Raw genomic sequence first — 24,993 nt, 5'->3', positions numbered from 1 at the left:
TGAATTTGGGCTTGTTCTGATTTATAAGTGACCTTTGGAGGAGTCTGAAGTTGTTCCTGGAATTTATACCACAGGGATTCCCTTTCTGTCCTCCTTAGTTAACTGCTAAACACATCACACATAAATGCGATGGGAAGGCAGACAAACATTTCAGTTACTTTCAAAAGGAAGCTTATGTTGGGAAATATTTGAGCTACATCCATCTTGTGGGTTTCTTTTGTCTAATTCAAGCATTCTTTCATAATTTGTCCTTCCTGATAAATCATTACTCAAAAGCATTTAAGCTTATTGTTCCCTCTTCAGAGTACTGGTGGTAACCCAACACTCATTCCAATGTTGCCTCTGACTTCAAGATTTGGTAACCCCACCACATGATTTAACAAAGTGCTTCATGTGAAAGGTCACCCCTAAGATCCCAGTTCCCGAGAGGAGGACATTCCCTACCCTGCTGACATGTTGGTTTCTAAGATCTAGTGTGGCATTTCTGTGTTCTTTCTTTTCCTGAAACATTTCAGAGATAAGAAATGAAGAGAAGAAGCTGCTTCTAGAAGCTGTGGATGTTTGTCCCCTTGGTGACCTGAATGACAAATGTGGGTAGGACAGGAAATGGGAAAGTGATCTGCCTGCCAGAATATCAGCAGATGTCCTTCTGGATGCATCATCTGTATTGCACTAAAAACACATGGAAGTTGTTTTTCACAGAGGCAGAGCTCTGCCCCAAAGTTGGCACCAGGTCAGTTCCATACTGGGTAACTATTGGGGAATTTTTTTACTTCAATATTACTGTCATTATGCCATTTCCTTGCTCAAAAATATCCCGTGGCGTGGTAGTGCTATTGTCTGGATGTTTGTGCCCTCCCCTGCCCCCCCCCCCCCCCCCCCCCACAATTCATATGTTGAATCCTAACCTGAAAGGTGATGGTATTATGAGGTGAGGCCTTTATGAGGTGATTAGGTCTTAAGGAACGACCCCTCATGAATAGGATTAGTTCCCTTATAAAAGAGGCCTGAGAAAGCTCTCTTGCCCATTCCCAGCATGGGAGAACACAGCAAGAAGGCACTAGCTGTCAACAAGGAAGTGAGCCCTCACCAGAACTCAGTGATGCTGGCACCATAATTTTGGACCTCCCAGCCTTCAGAACGGTGAGAAATAAATTTCTGTTATTTATAAGCCACCCAATCTATGGCATTTTGTCATAGCAGCGTGAACAGACTAAGACAAGTAGGCAGAATAATGGTCCCTCCAAGATGTTCATGTTCTAATCTCCAGGACCTGCAAATATGTTACCTTACATGGCAAAAGGGCCTTTGTAGAATGTGATTAGGGTCAAGGACCTTGAGATGAGGCAATTAGTATGGATTATCCAGGTGGACCCAATATAATCACATGCATCCTTAAAAGTAGAGAAGTTTTGCCAGTTGTGGTTGGGGTGGGTGGTGGTAGGGGTGGGAGGATGTGATAATAGAAGGTCTAGAGAGATGAAGGGAAAGAAGGAGAGATTTGAAGCATTCTCACTGCTTGACTCACAGTCGTCCACACCTACCCTGACTATTCCTGCCACCACACCTTTTCTCACACTGTTCTTCCTCTGCTTCTCCCACCTCAATTTTAGAAATCCATGGTCTGCATCCCACTCTGCAATGGAGCCAAATCCAACCCATAATGGTTCTTTTACTTTTGCACTCCTGCACCACTCATCGCGTTACTACCTTGTACACTTATCAATCTAGGGATTTCTTTACATCCTTAAAAAATTATTAAGGACTCCAAAGATCTTTCATTTATGTGAGTTATATCTATAACATTTACTATATTGGGAATTAAAACAAAATTTTAAAACAATTATTTATTAATTTATTTAAAAATAAATTATACAATTATTATTATACTATAATAACTGCATTTCACGTTAACATAAATAACATTTTAATAAAGATAGCTGTATTTTCCAAAACAAGAAAATGTAATGAGAAGTGTAGCCTGTCTCACAGTTTTGCAGATCTCTTTGCTGTCTGGCTTAATAGGAGACAGCTGGATTCTCCATCGATCACTCTATATTGTTTTGGTTAAAATATCTGAAGAAAATATGGCCTCAAACTGATTACAGTTGTAAAAGGGAAGTTATTTTAAAAGGATTTCCAGATAATTCTAGATATTCTTCTTTGATATTATACCAAAACTCAATAAGTGGTAGTTTCTTAAAGGTTAATTGCAACGTATAATGCCAAACTATATCAGTGACTCAGTTAATACTCTGTTACATTAAAATCCATTGATTTCCCTTGCACTTTGAATGGAATTTTGCCCCATGCATGATTTTGTAGCATGCATGATTGGTGGTGATTTGGAAAATATTGATTTATTCAGTTATGCACATGTTACAAGTATTATGTGATATCAAAAAATCACATTTGCTAAAACCACCAATCTCATCAGAAAAGTATCTATGTGTTGAGAAACTGTCAAATTCGTAGTGGTAGATACAAGATTTCGAAAGTTCTAATTTTCTCTTGAAAGCTTGAATTTTGTGGTCAACAGATAGTGTCAGTTATTTTCCTCTATATGACAGGCTCACTTCATTCATTTTTGAAAAAAAATGCTGGCAAATATCCAAGTCTGAAACCCCAAACTGACCCAGTTTGTCAGTCCTTATTTCATGAAAAACATGGTAAGTCCAGCTTACAATTCAAACTGCAATGAGAGAAGGCATTGACATCCAACATCTTTGCCCTTGGACTTCCAGCAAGACACAGGTTTCCCTATAAGTGAGCATCAAAGTTCCAAAAGGTCTGTCCAGTGTTCCTTTGATCAGAGCAATCAAATCCACAGCCATGTGCCAGCACAAGAGAAGTGGGCAATGTTGCCATAGAGATCCTGCTTGGCACAACCAGGTAGCAGGGAGGCAAAGCTGAAGGAAAAGTCACGCTGCCCTTCCAGTTTTTTCTACAGCCTCTCTTCCTGAGTGATGGAGATTAGGAGGTAACAGAGAGCCTAGGAGGAAGGGGAAGATTTCCCACCAGCCACTTCAACCTCTTGATGGCTAAAATTGAGGTGAGATGGGCCTCAGCAGCAAAGGGAAGATAAGATCTGGAGAGGAGTTTTAGAAGAATAAACTGAACTGAAGCTGTGAGCTTTCCAAGTTCATTTCCCATCTCTTCCCATTCTATTCATTCAGAATACCTGGGAGCCAGCCCTGGTGGTCTAGTGGTTAAGATTCGGTGCTCTCACCACCGCAGCCTGGATTCATTCATTTCCGGTCGTGGAACCACACCACCCATCTGTCAGTTGTCATACTCTGATGCCAGCTCACATAGAGAACTAAAACTAACAACCAGATACACAACTATGCACTGAAGCTTTAAAAAACAAGAATACCTGGCCCCAAGCAGAGATATATAATCATCAGAAAAGAACCAACATAAAACACAGACCAGAGAGAAAGAAGAGAGGAGTGGGGCAAGGGGGCTCAAGGGGAGTCTGGGGGAGAGGGGCCTAGGGAGAGGAAGAGAAGGCAAAAAAGAGGAAGATAACTAACTATAGAAAAAAATAAATAATTCAAGTAGTTATAATTTCAAAGAAATTTTAAAACTTAAAAATGCTCAATGAGAGATAATAAGAAGAGATTAAAAAACAATGGAAGATAATAAGCAAATTGATGAAGCAAGTTGGAAGAGAAAAGAAAAACATTACATAGAGGAAAATCATAGTGAAATAATAAAAATAGAATACAGACAATATAAAATGAAACAAAATATAAGACAGTATATAGAAAAATATACAAAGAAAATGAAAAAATGAAGCTATCTATAATTTATAGAGAAGACAATATACGTGTAAAATATACAGAATACTTCATGTTCATAAAGAACATGGAAAAAAAGAAGCAACAAAAATATTCAAAAATATACTAGAAGGAACTTTCTTGACATAAAGATTTGAATCTGTAGACAAAAAAAACAAACCATGCGTAGTGCCAAGAAAAATTAGTACACAACGTAGAGAAGTTACTGAACTTTAAGGATAAAGAAATACGTTTGTTTGTTGTTTTTATCTTCTGTTTATGAGTGAGATCATACAGTATTTGACTTTCTTCCTCTGACTTATTTCACTTAGCAGAATACTCTCAAGGTCCGTCTATGTTGTCACTAATGGCAAGGTTTCATCTCTTTTTATAACTGAGTAGTATTCCATCGTGTATGTATAGTACATCTTCTTTGTCAATTTGTCCCTTGAAACACATAGAGACAGAGATTGGATTGGTGGTCACCAGAGTGGAAGCGGGGAGGGAGGACAAAGAAAGGGGCGTCAGGGCACATGTGTATGGTGATGCATGGTAGTTAGTCTTTGAGGGGTGAACATGATGTAGTCTACACGGAAATTGAGAATTAATGATGTACACCTGAAATTTAAAAAAAAGAGATGTTAATGAGTAAACCAAGAACCCTAAAAAACGAAAAGATAAAAAAATAAATAAATAAATAAGGAGAAAGAAATAATATAGGCATCCAAGCAGAAAAATAGAAGTGTCACGTTAAAGGGGGAAATTGAGTTCTCCTTAAACTTGTCCATGGCAACTCCTGATGCCGGAAAATAGTGGAACAGTCACTAAAAAATCAAAGGGAAGTATGAGCAAAGAATTTCATGCCCAGATAAGTTGCTTTTCAAATATTAAGGCAACAGGCATTCTCAAGCATGCAAAAACCCACTGACTACAGCACGCGTAATTTGTTCTTGAAAAAATGAAAAAACTTGAAAATGAAACCAGGCCAACTAACATATGAATCAAAATTGAAAATTTGGAAATAAAGAAACTGTGGTTAAAAAAAGCAAGTGTGGTACATAGTAAACAGATTTAAATTTAGATTAAGACTAAACAATTATGAAAATATGGTTACAGAAAAAATACAACTGTTAAAAATCTTTAAATTGTAAAAATAATTTAACAAAAATCAGAAACTAGAGAGGAGGCAGGTTGGAATAAAACTAAAGTGTGTTAATTTTCTTATCTCTCATAGCAAGGGATCAATAGATGAAGTCTGCATCTGTTTGTTATATTTCCTTCACAGAAGGACAGAGCATCTGATTGCTTTCTGTGGACACCATCAACAAATCTATTGACAAACAATGTCTTTGGAGGCAGGAGAAAAACAAGTCACCACCACATCTCCATCTCCAAAGTTAAGAACTAAAAAGACATCTTGAAGAATAAAGTCAGAGTTGGGCTTCATCACAGGAGAGGCAAATCCATGGTTAATAGGATTTTAATATTTTCTTCATCTAAGAAAATATGGGTGTAGATTAAGAAAATGTTTCATATTCTCCTTGTGATTACTGGGTTATACAAGAGCTGTCAGCAAGACAGTTGAAAATTTTTTCTTCCTGATTTTGTTTATGATTTTACGAAGACTAACCATATTGACTAGACTAACTTGCCCATTGGTGGTCATTTTTTCCTATTTAGCAGTGTTATAAGTGGATACATGAGAGTGATTCATATGACCACACTTATATGACAGCAAAAGCAGAAAAATAGTACGAATCCTTGTGGTATAACTTGGCTAGGGAAATGTATAAATATAAAATTACAATGGAAGATGAAATTTCCAGTGACTAAACAATTTTGCATAACATGTACAAAGCCAAGAATGCCATACCCTGCTATATAGAAACTCAGAGGAAGCACAAACAGAGGTTGGATTGCGCATTTGGTTAGATTTCATTTCAGAAATCTCCCAGAGCTGAAAGAACATGGACACTGGCGTCAACAAGCTGGATTCTAAAACCCGGTGCTGCCTCTTTTCTATGGAGTATCTTTGGACAAGTTGGGCACTTAAAATCTACTAAAGCGATAGTTTCCTCATTTATAAAATAATAACAGTAACAACCACATCACCTACCATAGGGATGTTGTGAAAACTGGTGCAATATATATGTGGTGAACTTAGTAAGTGTGTAGTAGGATAAGTTCTCAATAAACGGCAGCTGGATATGGCCAATTAAGAAAAAAGCAACAAGAGGGGCTGCTTAGTGGCCAAGTGGTTAAGTTCGCACACTCTGCGTGGATGGCCCGGAGTTCGCCAGTTCGGATCCCAGGCACAGACCCATGCATCACCTATCAAGCCATGCTGTGGCAGGCATCCCACATATAAAATAGAAGAAGATGGGCACAGATGTTAGTGCAGGGCTAATCTTCCTCAAAAAAAAAAAGCAACATGAAATGCTTAGATCTAGAAAGCAGTTCTGGAAATCTTTTTAACTAGTTGGAGAAGACAGTCATCTTCCTTTCACTTGTTATTGCAGAAATTGTCAACCAGACAGGAGTCCTGAGTTCTAAGCCAAGATCCTCTGTGAACATTCTGTGTGGCCTTGGACAGACCATTTCTCTTCTTCTAGCCTTAGTTTCTTTGCCTGTATGATAAGGGGATCACTACCTACCAATATGTTGTTAGGGCCTAAAAAATATAGAAGGCGTAAGAACTCTGAAAAAGATGGTGTTCTATACCAAAGTGAGGAGACAGCCAGTGATGTCAACAATTATGCTTTAATTTCCACACTTTCTCTTTATTTCACTTTGCTATTCTTCCTCTTAAACTAAGGAGCTAAGAAGCTGTGTGCTCTTGGAGGGGGACACTTTCTTTCTTTTATTTATGTTTTTTATTTGGATTGCTAAAATAATTTTTTAATTGATGTCATAATAGTTTATAATATTGTGAAATTTCAGTTGTACATTATTATTTGTCAGGACCTTATAAGCTCCTTTTTTTCTTTTTTGAGGAAGATTAGCCCTGAGCTAACTACTGCCAGTCCTCCTCTTTTTTGCTGAGGAAGCCTGGCCCTGAGCTAACATCCGTGCCCATCTTCCTCTACTTTATATGTGGGATGCCTACCACAGCATGGCGTGCCAAGCAGTGCCATGTCTGCACCCGGGATTCAAACCGGGCAACCTCGGGCCGCCGAGAAGTGGAATGTGCAAACTTAACCGCTGCGCCACCGGGCCAGCCCCTTGTCAGTCACCTTATATATGTGCCCCTCTACCCTTTATGCCCACCTCCCAGCCCCCTTCCCCTCCGGTAACCACTTATCTCTTCTCTTTGTCCACGTATTTGTTTATCTTCCACATGTGAGTGAAATCACAGGTGTTTGTCCTTCTCTGTCTGGCTTATCTCACTTAGCATAATAGGAGGGGGGCATTTTTATGTCTCTGTGCCCCCCTAGGGATCCCTCTGAATGGAATATCCTTCCCCCTCATTGCACAAAAGTCTCTATTCCTCAAGGCTCAGCTTAAATGTCACTGCTCTTTGAAGCCTTCCTTATCTGTCCCCTTATCTGTGTTCTCATAGTATACTGTCTCTTTGGCAGCTCTTATCACGTTGTCTGGTGGTTATTTCTTTATAGGTCTGTCTCTCTCACTAGCATATAGCAACTAGCTCCTTGTAGTGGAGACATTTCCTATCACCATCATCTGGCAGAGTGAGTGGCTTAGATGAGGAGCTCAATAAACATTTAGGGGGAGATGGAAGCTACAGGGGAGAGGAAATGACTAGCTACTGAGTAGCTAATAAGTGTCAGATATGTACCAAACCCTTCAAACACATTATCTCATATAATTGTTCTATCACTGACATGCTTTCATGTATTCATTCATTTAATAGATATTTATTGAGCCTTATACTATGTGCCAGGCACTGTTCTAAATGTTGGGAACACAGCCACTCTTATATGCTTAATTCCAAGGCGAGGGAGACAGACAACAAACAAATTCGCAAAAGAATATATATAAAATGTCAAGTTGCAATATATTCTACAAAGAAAAATAATACTGGATAAGAAAATAAAGAGTTATGGAAGTTGGGATAATGTTCTGTTTTAGATTAAGGACCAAGGAAGCACTCTGTGGTAAGGTAACATTCAAACAAAGAACTGAATGAAGTAAGCTGAGGAATTATAGATATTGGAAAGAGACTCTTCCTGAAAAAGGGCTAGGCAGTGCAAAGGCCCTGAGGCAGGAGCACATGTGACATGTTTGAGGGCCAACATGGAGGCTAGTATGTCTGGAGAAGAGTGATCAAGGAGCTGAATGATCTATGATATTAGAGAGGTAATGGAAGAGAACACATCATGTAAACTCTTGTGGGGAGGGCATGGGAAGATCTTGTGATTTTATTCTCAGTGAGAGAGGATGGCATGGGAGAATTTTGACTAGAGAAGTCATCTCTTTGGATGCTGTGGGAAATGTAGACTATGGTGGAGCAAGGTGGATGGAGGGGACTGCTTACTCCTTTCCTGCAACAGTGGAGGAGAAAGATCATGGAAGATGAGGCCAGGATGACAGCAGTGGAGACCAGGTACTGGATATAGTTTAAGGTACAGCCAATAGATTTGCTGATGAATTGGAGGTGTGGAGTGAGATTAAGAGGCTTTAGGCCTGAGAAACTGCAAAAGTGAAGACACTACATACTAAGGTTGGGAAGGTTGTGGAAAGAATAAGTTTGGGGAAGAAAATGAGGAGTTTGGTTTGGACATGTTAAGTCTGGGATGTCTATTATATATCCAAATGGAGTTGTTGAGTAGGCAATTTGATTTAAGCGTTTAGAATTCAGCAGTAAGGTTATGACTGGAAATACAGTCTTTTGAGAGTCATCGGCATAAAAAATGGTGTGTAAAGTCAAAGGATTGGGTTAGGTTACCTAGAAAATCAGGGTAAACAGGTGAGAAAAGAGGTCTGAAGACTGAGTCCTGGGCACTCCAATGATTAGAAGTTGGCAAGGTAAAAAAATTAAGCAAAAGAGGCTGGGAAAGAATGGCCACAGAGGGAAGAAAGGAGTGAAGAGGGAGTCGTGTCCCAGAAGCTAAGCACAGGACGTGGTTCAAGAAGGGAAATGATCCCAAGGGTCACTTGCTCCTCGTAGGTCAAATGAGGCCTCAGAATTGATTTGGTAGGTTTCTTATTACCATTGGATTTGGTCATTTTAGTAGGCAGCTTTATCCCTCTTTGACATGTAATCAAACTGGGGTTCAAAAAGATTAAGCAACTTGTCCAAATTCAGACAGCTTGAAAGTGGGAGTTGTGACTGAAGCACAAGTCTGCTGTCCCCAAAGCCAGTACTCTTTTTCCTCCTTTGGTCACAGTTGTACAGGTGGCCCTACACCAGTTACCTAGCCAAGGGGGCAATTAGGGACTGAAATCTAGCTTGTGCGCTGCTCACTGAACCAGGTGCCTTGGAGCAGGGAGGAGTCTGACTTGGGGGAGGGATCTCTCTTCCCACAAAGACCGGAGAGACTTGGGCATTGGGAGGTAGAGTGATAAGAAATTGGACAAGTCAAAAGAAAAGATAAAAATTAACTTAATAAAGTAAATTTGACCGTTGGCTGTGTATCAAGATCACCTGTGGATATCCTAACACATATGGATCCCTAGGCACCACTCCAGACCTAGTAAATCAGAATCTCCAAGAATGGCCACCTGTGTACCCTAGCTCTTGTGGGTAGGTTGTACATCCCAACATCAAAAGACCTTAAAATCTTACCACACTTACATAGTATCCAGAAGGCTGTGGCTCTTTGAATTTGAGTGGGACACTCCAACACATGCAACAACACAGAGCAGAGGAGAGTCCAGAATGGATTTTCTCTCTCTATTCTGGACATCCTTACTTCTGTCCCCTCCAATGTATTTGGGGTCTTAATACTGGTGACCCCCATATGCTACTCCCCTTGTGACCAGCATAGAAACCTCTTTTCTTTGGGCCTTCTTTTCTTTTTTCCCTCTTCCAAGGCCTTTTGGATTATATGCTTTGCCAATTCTCCCTTTGCCTTCCATCAAATTCAATCATTTATCTTGTCTAGCTGAGCTGGGAGGGCTCTGGCTTCTGTGAGAGGAGGGGAGACAGAAAATAAGCTTGGAAGAAGCATTCATTCTCTAGTCTAACTTCAGGGTGATTATTTAAAAGGCTGTGAGACCTTTCACATTGTGGGGATTAACCTCCAACAAGAATGGCTCCCATATATCATTACTCGAAAAGAGTTTTTGTCCCCTTTTGTCCTCCTAGCTTCGGAATGTGCCAAGCCTCAGAAAAGTTGTGGAGTGGTGGGGGCTGGAGGAGGATGCAAAGAGAAACAAACCTCAACTATCATTTTTCAAAAGCTCCAAAAGTGAACATGTTGGGGAGTTAGATTTGATCATCACTGACGTTATCTGGCTCCCTACCCCACTCCCATCTCCTTGTGGACAAGGAACTTGGAGCCCATGAGAATTAAGTGACTTAGACAAGGTCATGTAGCAAGTTTAGTGGCAAATCAAGGGTTAAAAATCAGGAGACCCGATTCTCAGTCTGGCACAGGAGAGAGATGAATCTAGACTAGTGGGATTGTAGTTCTAGGGTGCCATGTCATCACCTAGGACACCGAAAGCAATCCTGATACCTGGCCCCACCACAGATTCTGATACAGTAGCATGGGATAGAGCCTAGAAATCACAAGACATTTCTGATGCTCAGCCAGGTGTGGGGGACTAAGACATAAGGCAATCAGCGTGGTCTATCTGGGGAGCTTATAAGTCTCCAGCTGGCTTTTTTTTTTTTTTTTCAAAGTTTGGCCCTGAGCTATCATCTGTTGCCAATCTTTTTTCTTCTCCCCAAAGCCTCCCTGTACATAGTTGTATATTCTAGTTGTAGGTCCTTCTAGTTCTGCTATGTGGGATGCCACCTCAGAAATGGCTTGATGAGCAGTACCATGTCTGCGCCCAGGATCCAAACTGACAAAACCCTGGGTTGCTGAAGGAGAGCGTGCAAACTTAACCACTCAGCCATGGGGCCAGCCCTAGCTGGCTTTTCCTAGAAAACAACCCACCATAAGCTGAAAGTGAAATGAATGCCAATAGAGATTTAAAAATGCAAAGGGACAACGAGCAGAGTATAGGTGAGGAAAGAGAAAACTAGATTGCGCCCAACCTTCTCTAGCTCAGTCTCATCTTGAAGCTTAGCTGAAGATTTTTGGATTCTACTGCTATCTCTGTCTGGGAAACATCAAGTGGAACAGCAAGGCAGAAAGGAGATTACTCCAGAGGACAGTGGAAGGACATGGAACCTTTGGCTTCTTGAGTCTCTGGCTTGTGTCTTGCTCAGGCTGGCAGGCACCACAAGTCATTAGTATGAGTTGACTTTCCTGTGGTCATGGTGAGCTCAGCCCTGGACTCTCTCCAGTTCCTGGGAGACCATCTCAACTAGCGCTAAGAGCCTTGGAAGGCTCAGCTGAAAGCGCAAATCAAGAGAGAACAGTACTGGACTTCCTGCTCCTGATTTGGAGGAGAAGTATCCCTGGAAGGAATGAAGATTGAAGACCCCTCAACACTGGGTCTCTGGTCTGCCTATCACTTTCCATAGATTATGCAGCTGCTCTTTCCATTGTGTTGCAAAAAGCAAGAGGGGATTCAATGTGGCCAGTGATATAAATACACTCTCTTCTCAAGATCCCAAGGAACACTCCATTTTCTTTTCATTTAAATTAATTATTGGGTCCCCTAACTCCTTACATAGTGGCCAAATAAAGGTTGTTTGCGTGACCTTTTTGTGTAAGGGTAACTGAGGCTTGAAACCCGCACAAACAGTGGGACCCTGAGTCACGGCTTTGGAGTGCAGTCAGGGGCAGCTAGCAAGCAAAGCAAGAAAAATAAGCCCATCCTTTAGGATGCCACCCCAGTGGTGGCACCATCCCAGCTGGCTATGCCACAACCACTGGCCAAAGTGCCATTAGGCAGCCTTAACAGATGGAATTCTCTCTCAGTGTTGTCTGGAGCTAATTAGGAGCAACAGCACAGCTGTCCCTGTATTGTCCATGTTGCTATAGTGAGCTAGTCTGGCTTTCCTGAATGTGATTGATTGGGGCCCACCTCGTCCACTTGGAAGGTGAGGGTCAGTTCTACAGATAAAGTAAATATTCTCTGCATGGTATGAATAAGTCTTAAAGAAGGCTGCCCTGCCAGAGACTACCTCACTGCTCCCACTGTCCTCCCTAAACTTTGTATCCTCTTTCAAAATGCAGTTACTCCTGCAAGATTTAGCACATTAAGCTTATTGAGGATTCAGTTGCAATTTAGTATAATTTCATTGGTTTATGCACAGCGTATAAGATAGGGCTGAGAATACTGAGTGTGTGTATATGTATGAGGTGCTGGGGAAGGCATAGGAAGACCTTTTATGGCTATGATGCCAGTCTTGGAAGTCTGGAAAACAGAGACAGCACAGGGGACCTGGTAGTGGGTGTTGAGGAGGCATTAGGGGAGAAAGCTAAGGAAAGGGGAGAGAGTGTGCCTTTCATCAGCATTCTCTAAATGTTCTTACAACTACCTCAGAATCACTTGGCAAACTTTTAAAAAAATGCAAATGCTAGGACTCCATGCAAAGATACTGTGGCACAGTGAGTCTGGGGTGGGATCAACCGAGTTTAAGAACCATCACCTGTAGAGGCCCTTCATCTTCCTCACAGTTTTTGTCGAGGTCTGAATGCCTTTTCCTTACAAACGCTTTTCACTTGGAAGGCTAGCCTCGTCTCCCTCATTGATCTTCTAAGCTAAAAATGGAAAGGAGCAGGAAAAGCAGATTCAAATGAGAAAGATCTTCCAAATGTGAGGTAAATGAGGCAATCCCTACCCTGGACCTGTATGTAAATGGAGAGCAAGTTTTCTTGAAGTGGCTCAGTTTCCAGTGGCTGAGACTGACTCTTCTTGATTCCTTCAGTCCTTTAAGCCTTGGAATTCTGTCAGCCTCTGAAAATTCACAAACAAATATTCAAGGAAATACGAAATTTCAATCTGGTACCTTCCAGTGAGAGATGCTTGTGAAAGCCAATGAATGATGGGGGCTCTTTGTGCCTTGTTAGTGCAGGTATCCTGGGGAGTGGGCCAGATCAGCCCAAGAACCCCAGCTCCAGAGTGTCCTGAGACAACATAGCCATGTTGAACACCTGTGAGTGATAGGAATGGAGAGGGGTCAATGGGGAAGATCGGTAATGGACACCTCTTGTTATTCCCCAAATACTTTGATGGTACTTAATGTTTTTACTGAGTTGAATCTGCTCAGTGTCTGAAGGGATTCAGATCTGAAACCATTTCAGCATGTAATTTGTATCAGACTGTAATTGGTCCAATATTTGAACCAATTTGGATTTTCACTTAATGAGTTCCTTATCCAGATCCAAATGACTCTGGAATCGTGTCCAAACTTGAATTGATTCAAACTGTAACTATTTCTGAATGATGACAGGTTCGGTGGTGGTTTTATGGAGCCCTGTGGAGCTATGTGGGAAGGCTGGGACAGGAACAGCAGTGGGATCCTTACGCATCCAGCTCTTAGTGGTTGAAGGGTTCTGTAGCCAGATAATCCAGTGCCCCCAAGCCAGAGAGCACAAAGCTATCACTGGTCCCCCGGGTGGAGGCTGCCCCTGGCTTGTGACTCATAGTAAAATATCCTGACTACTCCAAGGCCAGTTTGTCTCCAGAGCTCCCCTTACATTTTTCCTTTGTAGAAGGGAAAGCAAGTCCAGGCCTGGGGTTGTGTTTGCATGAGAGAGAATCATGAGAAATCTAGGTTCTGAGTACAGAAGGGCTCAGAACAAGTAGGTGTCACAGGCTGGTGATAATCAATGCTGCTCAAAGAATTCAACCAACAACTTTGACCCTATGTAAAATAGATTGTTTTCTATAGAAATAATCAACTCTCAATGACAATAGAAACAACTTTGGAGGAGATACATGATTATTTGGAATCCTGAGACTACAGGCAACTTGGACACACACCAGATACTTAGATAAAACTTGTGTCTAAAGATTAGCTTCCATATCAAAAGATAAAGCCTCCATTCTCATGACTAGGATGTGAGCCACTTAACAGCTCAATAAGACATTAAAAATGTAGAAAGAATAGTTGCCATCTTTAGTTTATAAATAATATCAAAGTGATTTGAGTGAACTCCTTAGGCAAAGAGAACCAAAAGGATATTATGCATTGCTTTATACTTCTATGCCCTTGCCAGAATAGCTGACAAAAGAGAATATTTGGTAGGAGTCTAATTAAAACCATAGGATCATAATCAAATAATCTTGTCTTTAATCAAAACTGTGGCCCTGGTAAAGTTCAAAGGTAAATCAGCAATGATATCTCAAAGTGCTTAGCCAACACATAACAATATTTGGTTCTTCTTGTTCAGCTCATTTCCAATAAAATACAAGACAGACATGTGCAGATTTAATAATCTGTGTAGGAAAAGTTTCCTTGGATAAGCATCTTATTTTGCTTAAACTTCTATAGACATTTTTTTGGCACTATTTGAAAATTTCTAGGAGTACTGGTCAAATTAAATTACAAACTCATAATATTTTCCTTTAGTTAATAAACTATCGGAGCCAAGGAAGAAGCTATCCATCATGCTTTGTTTATGTTCTTTAGATGATAGTCCTCAAATCTGGTACATTTTATTACTGGTCTCTAAATATGTTGTGGACATCTTCACAAATATTGAAGGCCAATTACTGGCATCTTTGCTTCATTCCCTTAAAAAATGTTAGTCCGAATCTCAGATCTCAGGGAGGTCCTACCTAGCATTTAGGTCTGACTTTATAAGGCATAAAGTCAAAAGAGAAGAGACACTAATTCTGATATCTCTTCATCATGTTCTAATTCATTCTGAGGATCTGTGAGAAGGACTTTGCTGGGAGAGTTTCCATCTTCCATCTTGCAATTGCCAGCATCCAAACTAAACAGGTTTCAACACTTGTGGTGGCACCTAGGGCTTTTAAATTCCTCTTTATCACTAGAGTGCTGAGAGACACTTGACATTTACTTAATTTACTCAACAAATAAGAACCATAGTGGATAAAATGCATTGATTTTTCTATTATTTATTTATTTATCTGTTTGTTTGTTTGTTTGTTTGAGGAAGATTAGCCCTGAGCTAACATCTGCCACCAATCCTCCTCTTTTTGCTGAGGAAGACTGGCCCTGAGCTAACATCCGTGCCCATCTTCCTCTACTTTATATGTGGGACGCCTACCACAACATGGCTTGCCAAGCAGTGCCATGTCCGCACCTGGGTCTGAACTGACCAATCCTGGGCTGCTGAAGCAGAATGTGTGCACTTAACCCGCTGCGCCACCAGGCTGGCCCCGCATTGATTTTTCAAAAGTCACTTTTCCGCCCACCACCCACAGCCATAAGTTTATTTATTTGGAGGAATACTAAAATGAATTCCTACCAATAGTATGAACAGTAGCAAATCTAAAGTTGTACGTGTGTGGGAAATTTGGAGAAAACATACAGACAGGATGCTTGTCTCATCTGTTCCTTTGTATCCTGCTGAATTTATCTTGTAAAGAATGAGATTGGTCCCAGTTCTCCATGCCTCAGTATCAGTATCTGGAAAATATGACTTATTTATCCCCTAAGGTTACTGATTATATAGCATTAAAAAACATAGAAAGGAGGAAATTGTTCATTTATGAAGAGCATGGAGAATCTTCACTACAAACCAATCCTGCTTTACAGTTCATTTATTTAGCAAAGTTTGGACTATATACAAATTTAAGATATAAAAGATAGTTATTTCTTCCATAGATTTCTGTCTAGGTCTCTGGCTGGAATAAAAATGAATCATTAGAGAAACAGAGCTGGTGTCTCAGCATCTTCTTTTAAAGTATTATAATAAGTTGGTATCTACAAGGAATTTCCAAAATGATCAAGAATACACATTTAATTGAAGTGAATCCAAGTGATGACTTAAAAAAAAAAATAACAGGAATAGTTTCCTCAGCAAGGAAGTAGCAGTGTTTTTAAATATTAGATACTAATGAATGTTTGAGTCAAATCTAATAGAAGCATTTCCTTCTAGTTATCAATCCTTTCTCCCAAAATTTGGAGTGGCATTCAAAACTCAAAACAATGCTACCTGTCTAGATATTTCGCTATTAAATCCCATAAAGGAAGAATGAAAAGACTCTGAGGAAAGAATTGAGTATTGTGGGGGATGGGAATTGGCCACCCCAAGATATGTCTCTTTGGCACGAGGATTATTTTAGGCTGGTTACTTTTAAAAACTGCAGACGGGAAGGAGGCTCTGAGGAGTAGAATTTACTTACCCTTTGTTAAGAGACATTTACATTGTAAAGGAAATCTCCATCTGTAAAGGTGTCTCCCTCTTTGTACCAGGAAGATGGGGGAATGACCTTATCTCTAGAAACTCTTAATGCCAAAGGCAAGGACTTAAATCTTCCTTTGTTTACTGTACTTGTGTGGTAATCTCCCATGATCAACTCCCCCTCCACCCCCAACATCCTCCTTTGTCATTAGCTGAAGGTGATATTTAAGGTGGTGGCTTCAGCCATTTTGGCGAGTTGCTCAGCTTGCGTGAGCCTCTCCCATGTATACATGTTATAAAGCTTTGTTTAATTTTCTCCTGTTATTCTGTCTCATGTGAATTTAATTCGTTCTCCAGCCAGAAGAACCCATAGTGGGTAGAGGAAATGTCTTCCTCCCCTACAGTATCTGATAAAGAAACAGGTAGATAATCTGTGTGAACTCTAAATGTGACTATGAAAATTATGTAGATAGTACTCCATTAGGCTCTGAATTGCATAGGTGAAATAAATGCAACAGACTATGTTTACTTAATGGTTTCATAGCTATTGAAAAGCAAAGCAATTAGTCAATTAAAAGAAAAAACACCAAAGCAATTATTTTATTTGTTTGACTAGGTTGAATACATTTTTTGTCTGGGCACAGAAGCTGAGAGAAGTTGAAGGAGGAGAAAGAGAAGAATAAAGAATACAGTCTTAGTTAATACAATAAAATAATAAGAATAAAAAGTATTTTCAAGGCTCCCAAAGCAGGGAATTTTAATGATTTTAAATGTATGTAACTGTTAAAATAATTAAACACAGAGCCCATTAGACTGAGGTGGTTCTGATGCCATGGCAGCCTAAATGGGTAAACTGAAACCTAGGCCAGAATCAATTCCTGTAATTGCCTCAGGGCTAAGAAATTGAAACTTATGGCCAACTAGGCTTTCCCAAATAAGGCAATAGCTTAAGCTATAGCCCATCAAATAACTTCCTTGCTTTGCTTCTGCATCTGCTCTATAAAAGCTTTTCCCTTAGCTCCTGCTGCTAGAGAGCTTATAACCATTTTTGGTTTGGTGATGACCAATTCAGATCTATGTTTGCCCAAATAAACTCTTCAAAATGTTAGTGTACCTCAGTTTATCTTTTAAGAGGAGAATAACTTTTTTCCCTCTATGGGAAATGATCTCCAGAATTAGAACATATTTCAGTAGGCAAATATATAATCTGATATACAAATATTTGCTTTATAAACAACATATTTAAAAAGTACTCATTCAGTTTGTTAGATCCTAGTGGCCAAGAAGAGTTAGTATGTCTCCAAAAGGCTAATCCCATAACCTTTCACAGGTTAAACCAAAGCACTTAAGCATTTATGTCTAAACATTTGCATCTTGCTAGGGGAGTGCATTAGTGGCGAAGGATCACTAGAAAGGGCTATGAGGTTTAGTATCAATCCTGAGGCAAAAATACGGAGTACTGGTTAGACAAGAGATCAGATAAATGTACCTAAAGGCTGACGGTCAAGAAGGACCAGGAAGGCCAAAACGAGGTGATGATTCAACTTCAAAATTCATTAAGATATTTGCATTGGAAAAACTTAGTGAATACAAAAAATAATTAACGAGGCAAGGGTTTCACAGAATCTGAATTCAAGGTAAGATAGCTGCCCAAATTAGGCAAAAAAATAAGAACAAAATTTATCATTCCAAATACAATATCAAAGACCATGATAGAAAGCCCCAGCAAGAAGACAGGAGGTAATTACATCAGAGGAAGTGTAGCACTTGGTGCCCTCTATTCTCAAGCAAAAAATCCGGACAGCCAATGTGAACCACCATGGTAGTGAGAACACCTTCTATCTAACCTCACTTCCTGCTGCAGCAGTGTATGTGGGCATTTCACTGGGCATGCATACTTTAATTAGTTTATTTAGTCGTTCTCTCGTTCAAAAATCCGTACTGAGAATGTCAGTAAAAATGGTGGAGGAAGGACCTCCAAAATCCTTCCCTCTTTAAAAGAACATTGGCAAAAATAATTTATCAGAATCAACATTTTTAGAACTCTGGAAATTAATCAAAGGCTTACAGCAAGCTGGGGAACATTAATTCAAAGAAAAATGGCCAAATCCCAGTAAGAAAGGCAAACTTCTTGGTGATTTAACTTGCCCTAATCCACTCCCTCCCACTCACCTACCCGCTGCCCCAGCTCTGCCGCAGCCTTAAAACCCAAAGGCCTGCAGTCGTGGTGGAAACCAGCCTCCTGGCAGCTACTGAAGGAGACGGAAGGGGATTGAAATTCCTTTAAAGCCACCTTCCCAGAGAAGTGTCACTGTTTGATCTGTCCGGTGATTCTATGGAAGACCCCATTTCACGGCTGTCTTTATTTGACCTGACAGAGCTTACCCAGTGAAAACAGCCTTTTCCTGAAGGAATTTGTCAAAAACACACACAGGCACTTGTGGCTGCCTGAGGCGGCGGATAGCATTTGGAGCAAACAACACGCTATTTACAAACCACGTATGTGATAAGAATCTAGTATCCACAAATATTGATACAATACAATACAAATGTTGATACAAATAATGACACAAATATTGAATCAATAGGTTGTACACCTGAAACTAATATAATGTTATATGTCAATTATACCTTAATTAAAAAAAACGAGACCCCCTTCGCATCTGCTGGGATAGCTATAATCAATAAGACAAACAAAAACAGACACTGGAAAGGATTTTGAGAAATTGAAACCCTCATACACTGCATGTAAGAATATAAAATGGTGCAGCAACTTTGGAAAACAGTTTGGCAGTTCCTCCAAAAGTTAAACATAGAGTTACCAGAAATTCTACTCTTATATACCCAGGAGAATGGAAAACATCTATCCATACAAAAACTTTTACATGAATGGTCATAGTGATGTTATTCATAATAGCCAAAAAATGGAAACAACCCTAATGTCCATCAACTGATGACTGGATAAACAAAATATGCTGTATCCATACAATGGAATATTATTCACCCATAAAAGCAATGAAGTATGGATTCATGCTACAAGATGGAAGAACCTTGAAAGTTTTATGATAAGTTAAAGAAGCCAGACACAAAAGGTCACATTTATCTGAATATCCAAAATAGGCAAACTCATAGGGATAAAAACAGATTAGTGGTTGCTAGGGACTAGAGGGAGGATAAAAAGGAGAGTGACTGTATTGGGTTTCTTTCTAGAGTGATGAAAATACTATGGGATTATATAGCGGTAATGGTTGCACAACTTTGTGAATAAACTCAAAACCACTGAATCATACACTTTAAAAGGGCAAATTTGATATTGTGGGACTTTTATCTTTTAAAAAACTGTACTGCAGATCTGACGAGTATTAGTTGTTATTTTGGGCGCTGAAGTTCGTGAGAAGAGTGGTGCACACCCTGTGCCCTTGTGAGAGTCTAGTGAGAAAGGAAGACCCATAAATGATCCACTGCAAGGCAAGCACTATAGTTGAGTACCAGGAAACTAAGGGAAACCAGCGGAGGAAGGCTGTGTTGTTGCTGGGCTATTAGGAAAAGCTTCAAAGAAGAGGTAACATTTTTGAGCATTGAAGCAGTCCACCAGACAGCCAAAAGTGAGAAGGATATTCGAGGCATCGGACAAAATGCTCAAAGATCTAGAAATATGACAGAACAGGCCCTGAGAGAAATTCAGTACAAAACACAGTGACTTCCTATTTCTAAGTTTACTCTAAGAGAAATACTTTTTAAAAATGAGACCAGGCAATGAACAATCTGGTCATGTCTCACCAGCTATGTCATGTCCCCAAATAGAAATTCACATGACAAGAACTGTTTATACCAGTCAAGATTAGCTAAGTGTATACAGTGAGATTTTTGTCAAAAATCATTTCTGGGTGACCACCTACGTGACAAGCAAATAGATGATTCAGAGTAAATAAATGAAGTTGTTGACATACCTTTATATGGCCTCAAAATTTGTGAAATTCAGTGCCTTGTATCTGACTAAATATAGATGCTAGGAGAGCAGCCTCAAGTTATTGTGTACTTTAGTTGATTTTTAATTAAAATAAACGATGGGTTAACAATGAAAGGGAAGAATCAAAGAACTATCTTGACTATTTTCACATAATGAAGTAATTTCATTTATTTATTCATTTATTCGTCCTTTCATCAACATGTATTTTGTGTTTATTTTGTGCCTGATCCTGAGCTAGTTGTAATCCAATTGTCTAAAGCTAGATAAGAAGGAGAAAGGATGAAAAGAAGGGTGAAGATCATACAATTCCTTATATGTAGAAGGGTGGAAACATAAGCTTTTTTAAAGGAAAAATAGGGGGCCGGCCCGGTGGCACAGCGGTTAAGTTCACATGTTCCACTTTGGTGACCGGGGGTTCGCCGGTTCAGATCCTGGGTGCAGACATGGCACCACTTGGTACGCCATGCTGTGGTAGGCGTCCCACATAGAAAGTAGAGGAAGATGGGCACGGATGTCAGCTCAGGGCCAGTCTTCCTCAGCAAAAAGAGAAGGATTGGCAGATGTTAGCTCAGGGCTAATCTCCCTCAGGGGGGAAAAATAATAAATAATAATAATAAAGGAAAAGTAGGATTGTAACAGAAATGGTTAAGTACATAATCATATGATAAATTTAGTACACAAGTCTGTCTCAAAGCTTCAAACGTGAAAGGATAAAAGAAGGGATCTGTAAGCTTTAAAGAATAATCCTAGGAATCATTTATGTTACCATCCAGGTAGAATTCAGATCAGACATCACGACCAGGTTTCATTTAGAAATAATTGGACTTTCTCTCTAAACAAAATACAAAACTTCTAAATTAGTGCTTCCTGGGAGAATATGCATTTCTACTTTTAACGATGACAGAGTAATTGAGAACAGTTATAAAAGCTGGACAAAATACCATAAGACAGAAGTTTGTAAGGATAAGAGAGTTACTAAGGCAGCCAGAATTTAAGGGGCTAAGATCCCAGAGAGTAGGTGCATGCATTGAGAGATTCCCATATTTGCCACTGCTTTTTCCCCTAGGGCATTTTCCAGTTCAAATCATGGAGCTTGGAAACCCTGAAGAAACTGGTGGCCTAGTGCCATGGTAGTCTCACTGAGCTGGAGAGGCAAACATCCAGGACTTGAGGGGCCAAGTTCCTGGAGAAAAGGGAACCAAACAAAAGTGAGTCTGACTTTTTGCATGCAATTTTTGTTTTGGTGCATTTTATGTTTCCTAAGCTGCGTGTGTGTGAGGTAAGAGACCAAGAATCAAAGCAGAAAGCAGCTACCAAGGGGCTAAAATGCTAAGCAGGGATTTTGGTAGTCTACATTGCTAAGGATATAAAAGCTGGAGTTTAGGACCCTTCAAGTAGAAAAGGCCAATGAAACACCCCAGGTTTTCAACTGAGATTTCTGAAAGGGCTATACACTGAAAACAAGGGCAGACTAAAATAAACAACCTTGAGTCAATGAAGATGACTGCCCCTATGTTATCTGCCTGACAAAAGAAAATTAAATCCTCTGTGGAAGATGATGAATCATTCAGAACCCTTATAATATTTCAGCTACTGGATCCAACATTCAAGTAAACTTTACTAGACATATCAGAAAACAAAACAAGCAAAGAAGAGTGACCGAAAGAATAGATAATAGAAACAAACCAACAGGTGGCTTAGATAGTGAAATTATCAAATATAGACCCTAAAATAATTATGGTTAATACGTTCAACAAAACAAATAAAAATATGGGAATATTTCACTAAACTGGAATAGTGAAAAAGGATTAAATGGAAATTTTGGAGCAAAAAAAACCAATAATTGAATTTAGAATTCAAAGAATGGATTTAATAACATATTAGACACAGCAGAGAAAATGACTAGTGAACTGAAAGATAGGTCAGTAGAGTGTCCAGAATGAAGTCCAGAGAGGGAAAAAATATAAAAACTGTTTTTAAAAGAGAGATATGAAACTCCATGTAAAGTTCTAACATACATGTAGTTGGAGGAGAGATTGTGGAAGAAGCGACACTTGAAGAGCTACTATCTGAGAATTTTCTAAAACTGCTGAGAGACGTCAAGTAATACATTGAAGAAGATCTGCAAACCTCAAACAAGATAAACTCAAAGCAAACCATACCAAGGCACATCATAGGAAAACTGCTAAAAATGAAAAAAAAAAGAGCAAGATCCCTAACCCTCACCCTAAAAGAAGCAAGGAAAAAGATACGTTACCTTCAAAGAGACAGCAAAACTCACAGCCGACTTCTCAAAAGAAACAACAGAAACCATGAAAGCATATCTGAAATAATGAAAGACAATAAATGTAAATTGAGAATTCCATACCTAATGAAAATATCTTTCAAAAATGAAGGCAAAATAAATGCTTTTTCAGACAAACAAAAACTTAGAATTCATCACCATTAAACCTAAACTAAAAGAAATACTAAAGGGAGTTCTTTCGGCTAGGGAAAATGATCCTAGATAGAAGCACAATAATGCAAAAAGGGATAACAACAGAAAGAATAACTACAGCGGAAAATATAAATAAATATTAATTGTTTAAAATAATAATACTAATGTCTGTGAGTTTAAAAGTATGTATAGAATTGAAATACACAGTAGCAAAAGCACAAAGGGTAAAGAGTGAAATGGAGTTAAAGTGTTATAAGTACTTGAGGGCATTATGCTCAGTGAAATAAGTACGGCAGAGAAAGGCAAATACTATATGATCTCCCTTATATGTGGAATCTGCAAAAAAACAAACTTAAGAGAACAGATTGATGGTTGCCAAAGATGGAGGGAGTAGAGGAAATGGGTGAAGGTGGTCAAAAGGTACAAAGTTTCATTTATAAGATAAATAAGTTCTGGTGATGTAATGTACAGCGTGGTATACATGGTGACTATAGTTAACACTTCTACATTTGAACGTTGCTAAGAGAGTAAATCTTAAAAGTTCTCATCATATGAAAAAACATTTATAACTATATTAGGTGATGGATCTTAACTAAACATATTGTGGTAATCATTTCACAATATATACATATATCAAATCATTATTGTACTCCTTAAACTAATACAATATTGTATGTCAATTATATCTCAATAAAACTGTAAAAATATTTTTTAAAAAGTGTTATAAGATCCCTGCATTGTCTGGAAAGTTAATGAAAATATTCATTTAAAGTAAATTCTAATAAATCAAAGACACATGTTGTAATAATTGGGATACACAATAAAAGAAAAGTAAAAAAGTATTACAAACTAATAGAGGGAGAAATTGAATAACTAAAAATGCTTTATGTAGTATTGCTAGAGATAAAGTAAAATTTCTGTATGCAGTAATTCTAGAGATAAAGGAAAAGATTTCATTTTGACAAATTCAAAAGGAAGATTTAATTCTTCCAAATATTTCAGTGTTTAATATTATTATTATTATTATTTTGGTCATTGAGTCGATTCCCACTCCTAGCAACCCTGTGTACAGCAGAGCAGAGCCCTGCCCAGTCTTTTTGCGTCATCCTCTCATCTTCCAGTGCTATGTCAGAAAATTCTCCACTGCTATTCATAGGATTTTCATGCCAACTTTTTCAAAAGTGGATGGCCAGGTCTTTCTTCCTAGTCTGTCTTAGTCTGGAAGCTCTGCTGAAACCTGTCCACCATGGGTGACCTGCTAGTATTTGAAATACTGGTAGCGTAGTTTTCAGCATCACAGCAACATGAAGCCACCACAGTATGACAACCGACACATGGGTGGTGTGGTTCCCTGACAGGGAATCGAATCTGGACCGCAGTGGTGAGAGTGCCAAATCTTAACCACTACACTACCAGGATTGGCTCAATCACTCAACCACTATAATCAGAGATAAAGAATTACTTTATTATTTTGTACTAATAGTAATAAAGAGGGACATTTCATAGTCATAAAATGAGCAATTCAAAAGAAAAATTTAATAACCTAAATTTATATACACCTAATCAAGTGGCCTTAACACTTCTAGGAAATAAACTAACATAATTAAATGGAGAAATAACCAAATCCACAGTAATACTTTCAATAACTATAGAATGAACAATATTTTCAAATGCACATGGAAGATTTACCAAAATTGACCATATGTTGGACAATAAAGCAATTTTCGGTGAATGACAAAGAATTGAAATCATAAAGTATTTTTCCTGACCATGGGGAAATAAACTAGTAATATGTAAGCAGATTTTTCCTAAAATAACTAGAAAATAATTGTTACGAAGGACATCTAGCAATAAGTAGACTAAAACATGTTCTTCAATAACATTGAGAGAATGTGCAAAACCTGGGCTCATTCACCATCTTTTCATTTGAAATTTTTCTTGATTTGTCTATATGCTTCAACTAGTGCATTTGTCAAGCTTCATTATTCCAAGGGCTGAGTGCTCTCCTACACTGCATAGAGAGAATGCTCTTCTGATTTTCACTGCAAGTGTCCTCATTTTTATGAATTTCTACCTAGAGGAAGTTTTGTATTTGTAAGTTTTTAGTGTCCATTTGTCCATAAGTGCAAAAGAACGTCACCTGTGCATTGGAAACAAAACCAGGCTGTGTTCAATAGTTATGATAGACAAGCCAGCCCCTGGCCTTCTGGAGAATCAGATTGAACAAACAACAAATTGAGAGGGCTGGTGTGACAAATAATATGTTCTGTGAATAAATGAACTAGTTAAAGAACAAATTCAAGGTAACTATGACCAGGAAGCCTCTTTTCTTGGCATGTGCCCTCTCTGACTTAGTGAATGACAATACATAAGTAGGATGCAGTGTTCTTGAACGAGAAGTCAATGAGTGGAAAACCAAATTGGATTGGATTTTGAGTGACTCAACCATTGTGACAGGTA

General features: G+C 39.1%; 1 long non-coding RNA gene across 1 annotated transcript in view; it reads left to right on the top strand.

Moving 5' to 3' along the window:
• The window catches only part of LOC102149820 (uncharacterized), an 83,405-nt gene extending 62,101 nt beyond the window's left edge, over positions 1 to 21,304 (top strand). The window contains exons 5-8 of the long non-coding RNA XR_011426702.1: positions 516 to 733; positions 1,036 to 1,143; positions 5,068 to 5,250; positions 21,163 to 21,304. This is a non-coding gene — a long non-coding RNA (uncharacterized lncRNA). The remainder of the gene's footprint in view (positions 1 to 515; positions 734 to 1,035; positions 1,144 to 5,067; positions 5,251 to 21,162) is intronic.
• The last annotated feature ends 3,689 nt before the right edge of the window (positions 21,305 to 24,993 follow it).

Source organism: Equus caballus, chromosome 1 (genome assembly GCF_041296265.1).
Source record: "Equus caballus isolate H_3958 breed thoroughbred chromosome 1, TB-T2T, whole genome shotgun sequence".
NCBI classification, from domain to species: Eukaryota; Metazoa; Chordata; class Mammalia; order Perissodactyla; family Equidae; genus Equus; species Equus caballus.
The sequence above is the reverse complement of the archived record's forward strand: the minus strand, read 5'-3'. Positions and strand labels throughout refer to the sequence as shown.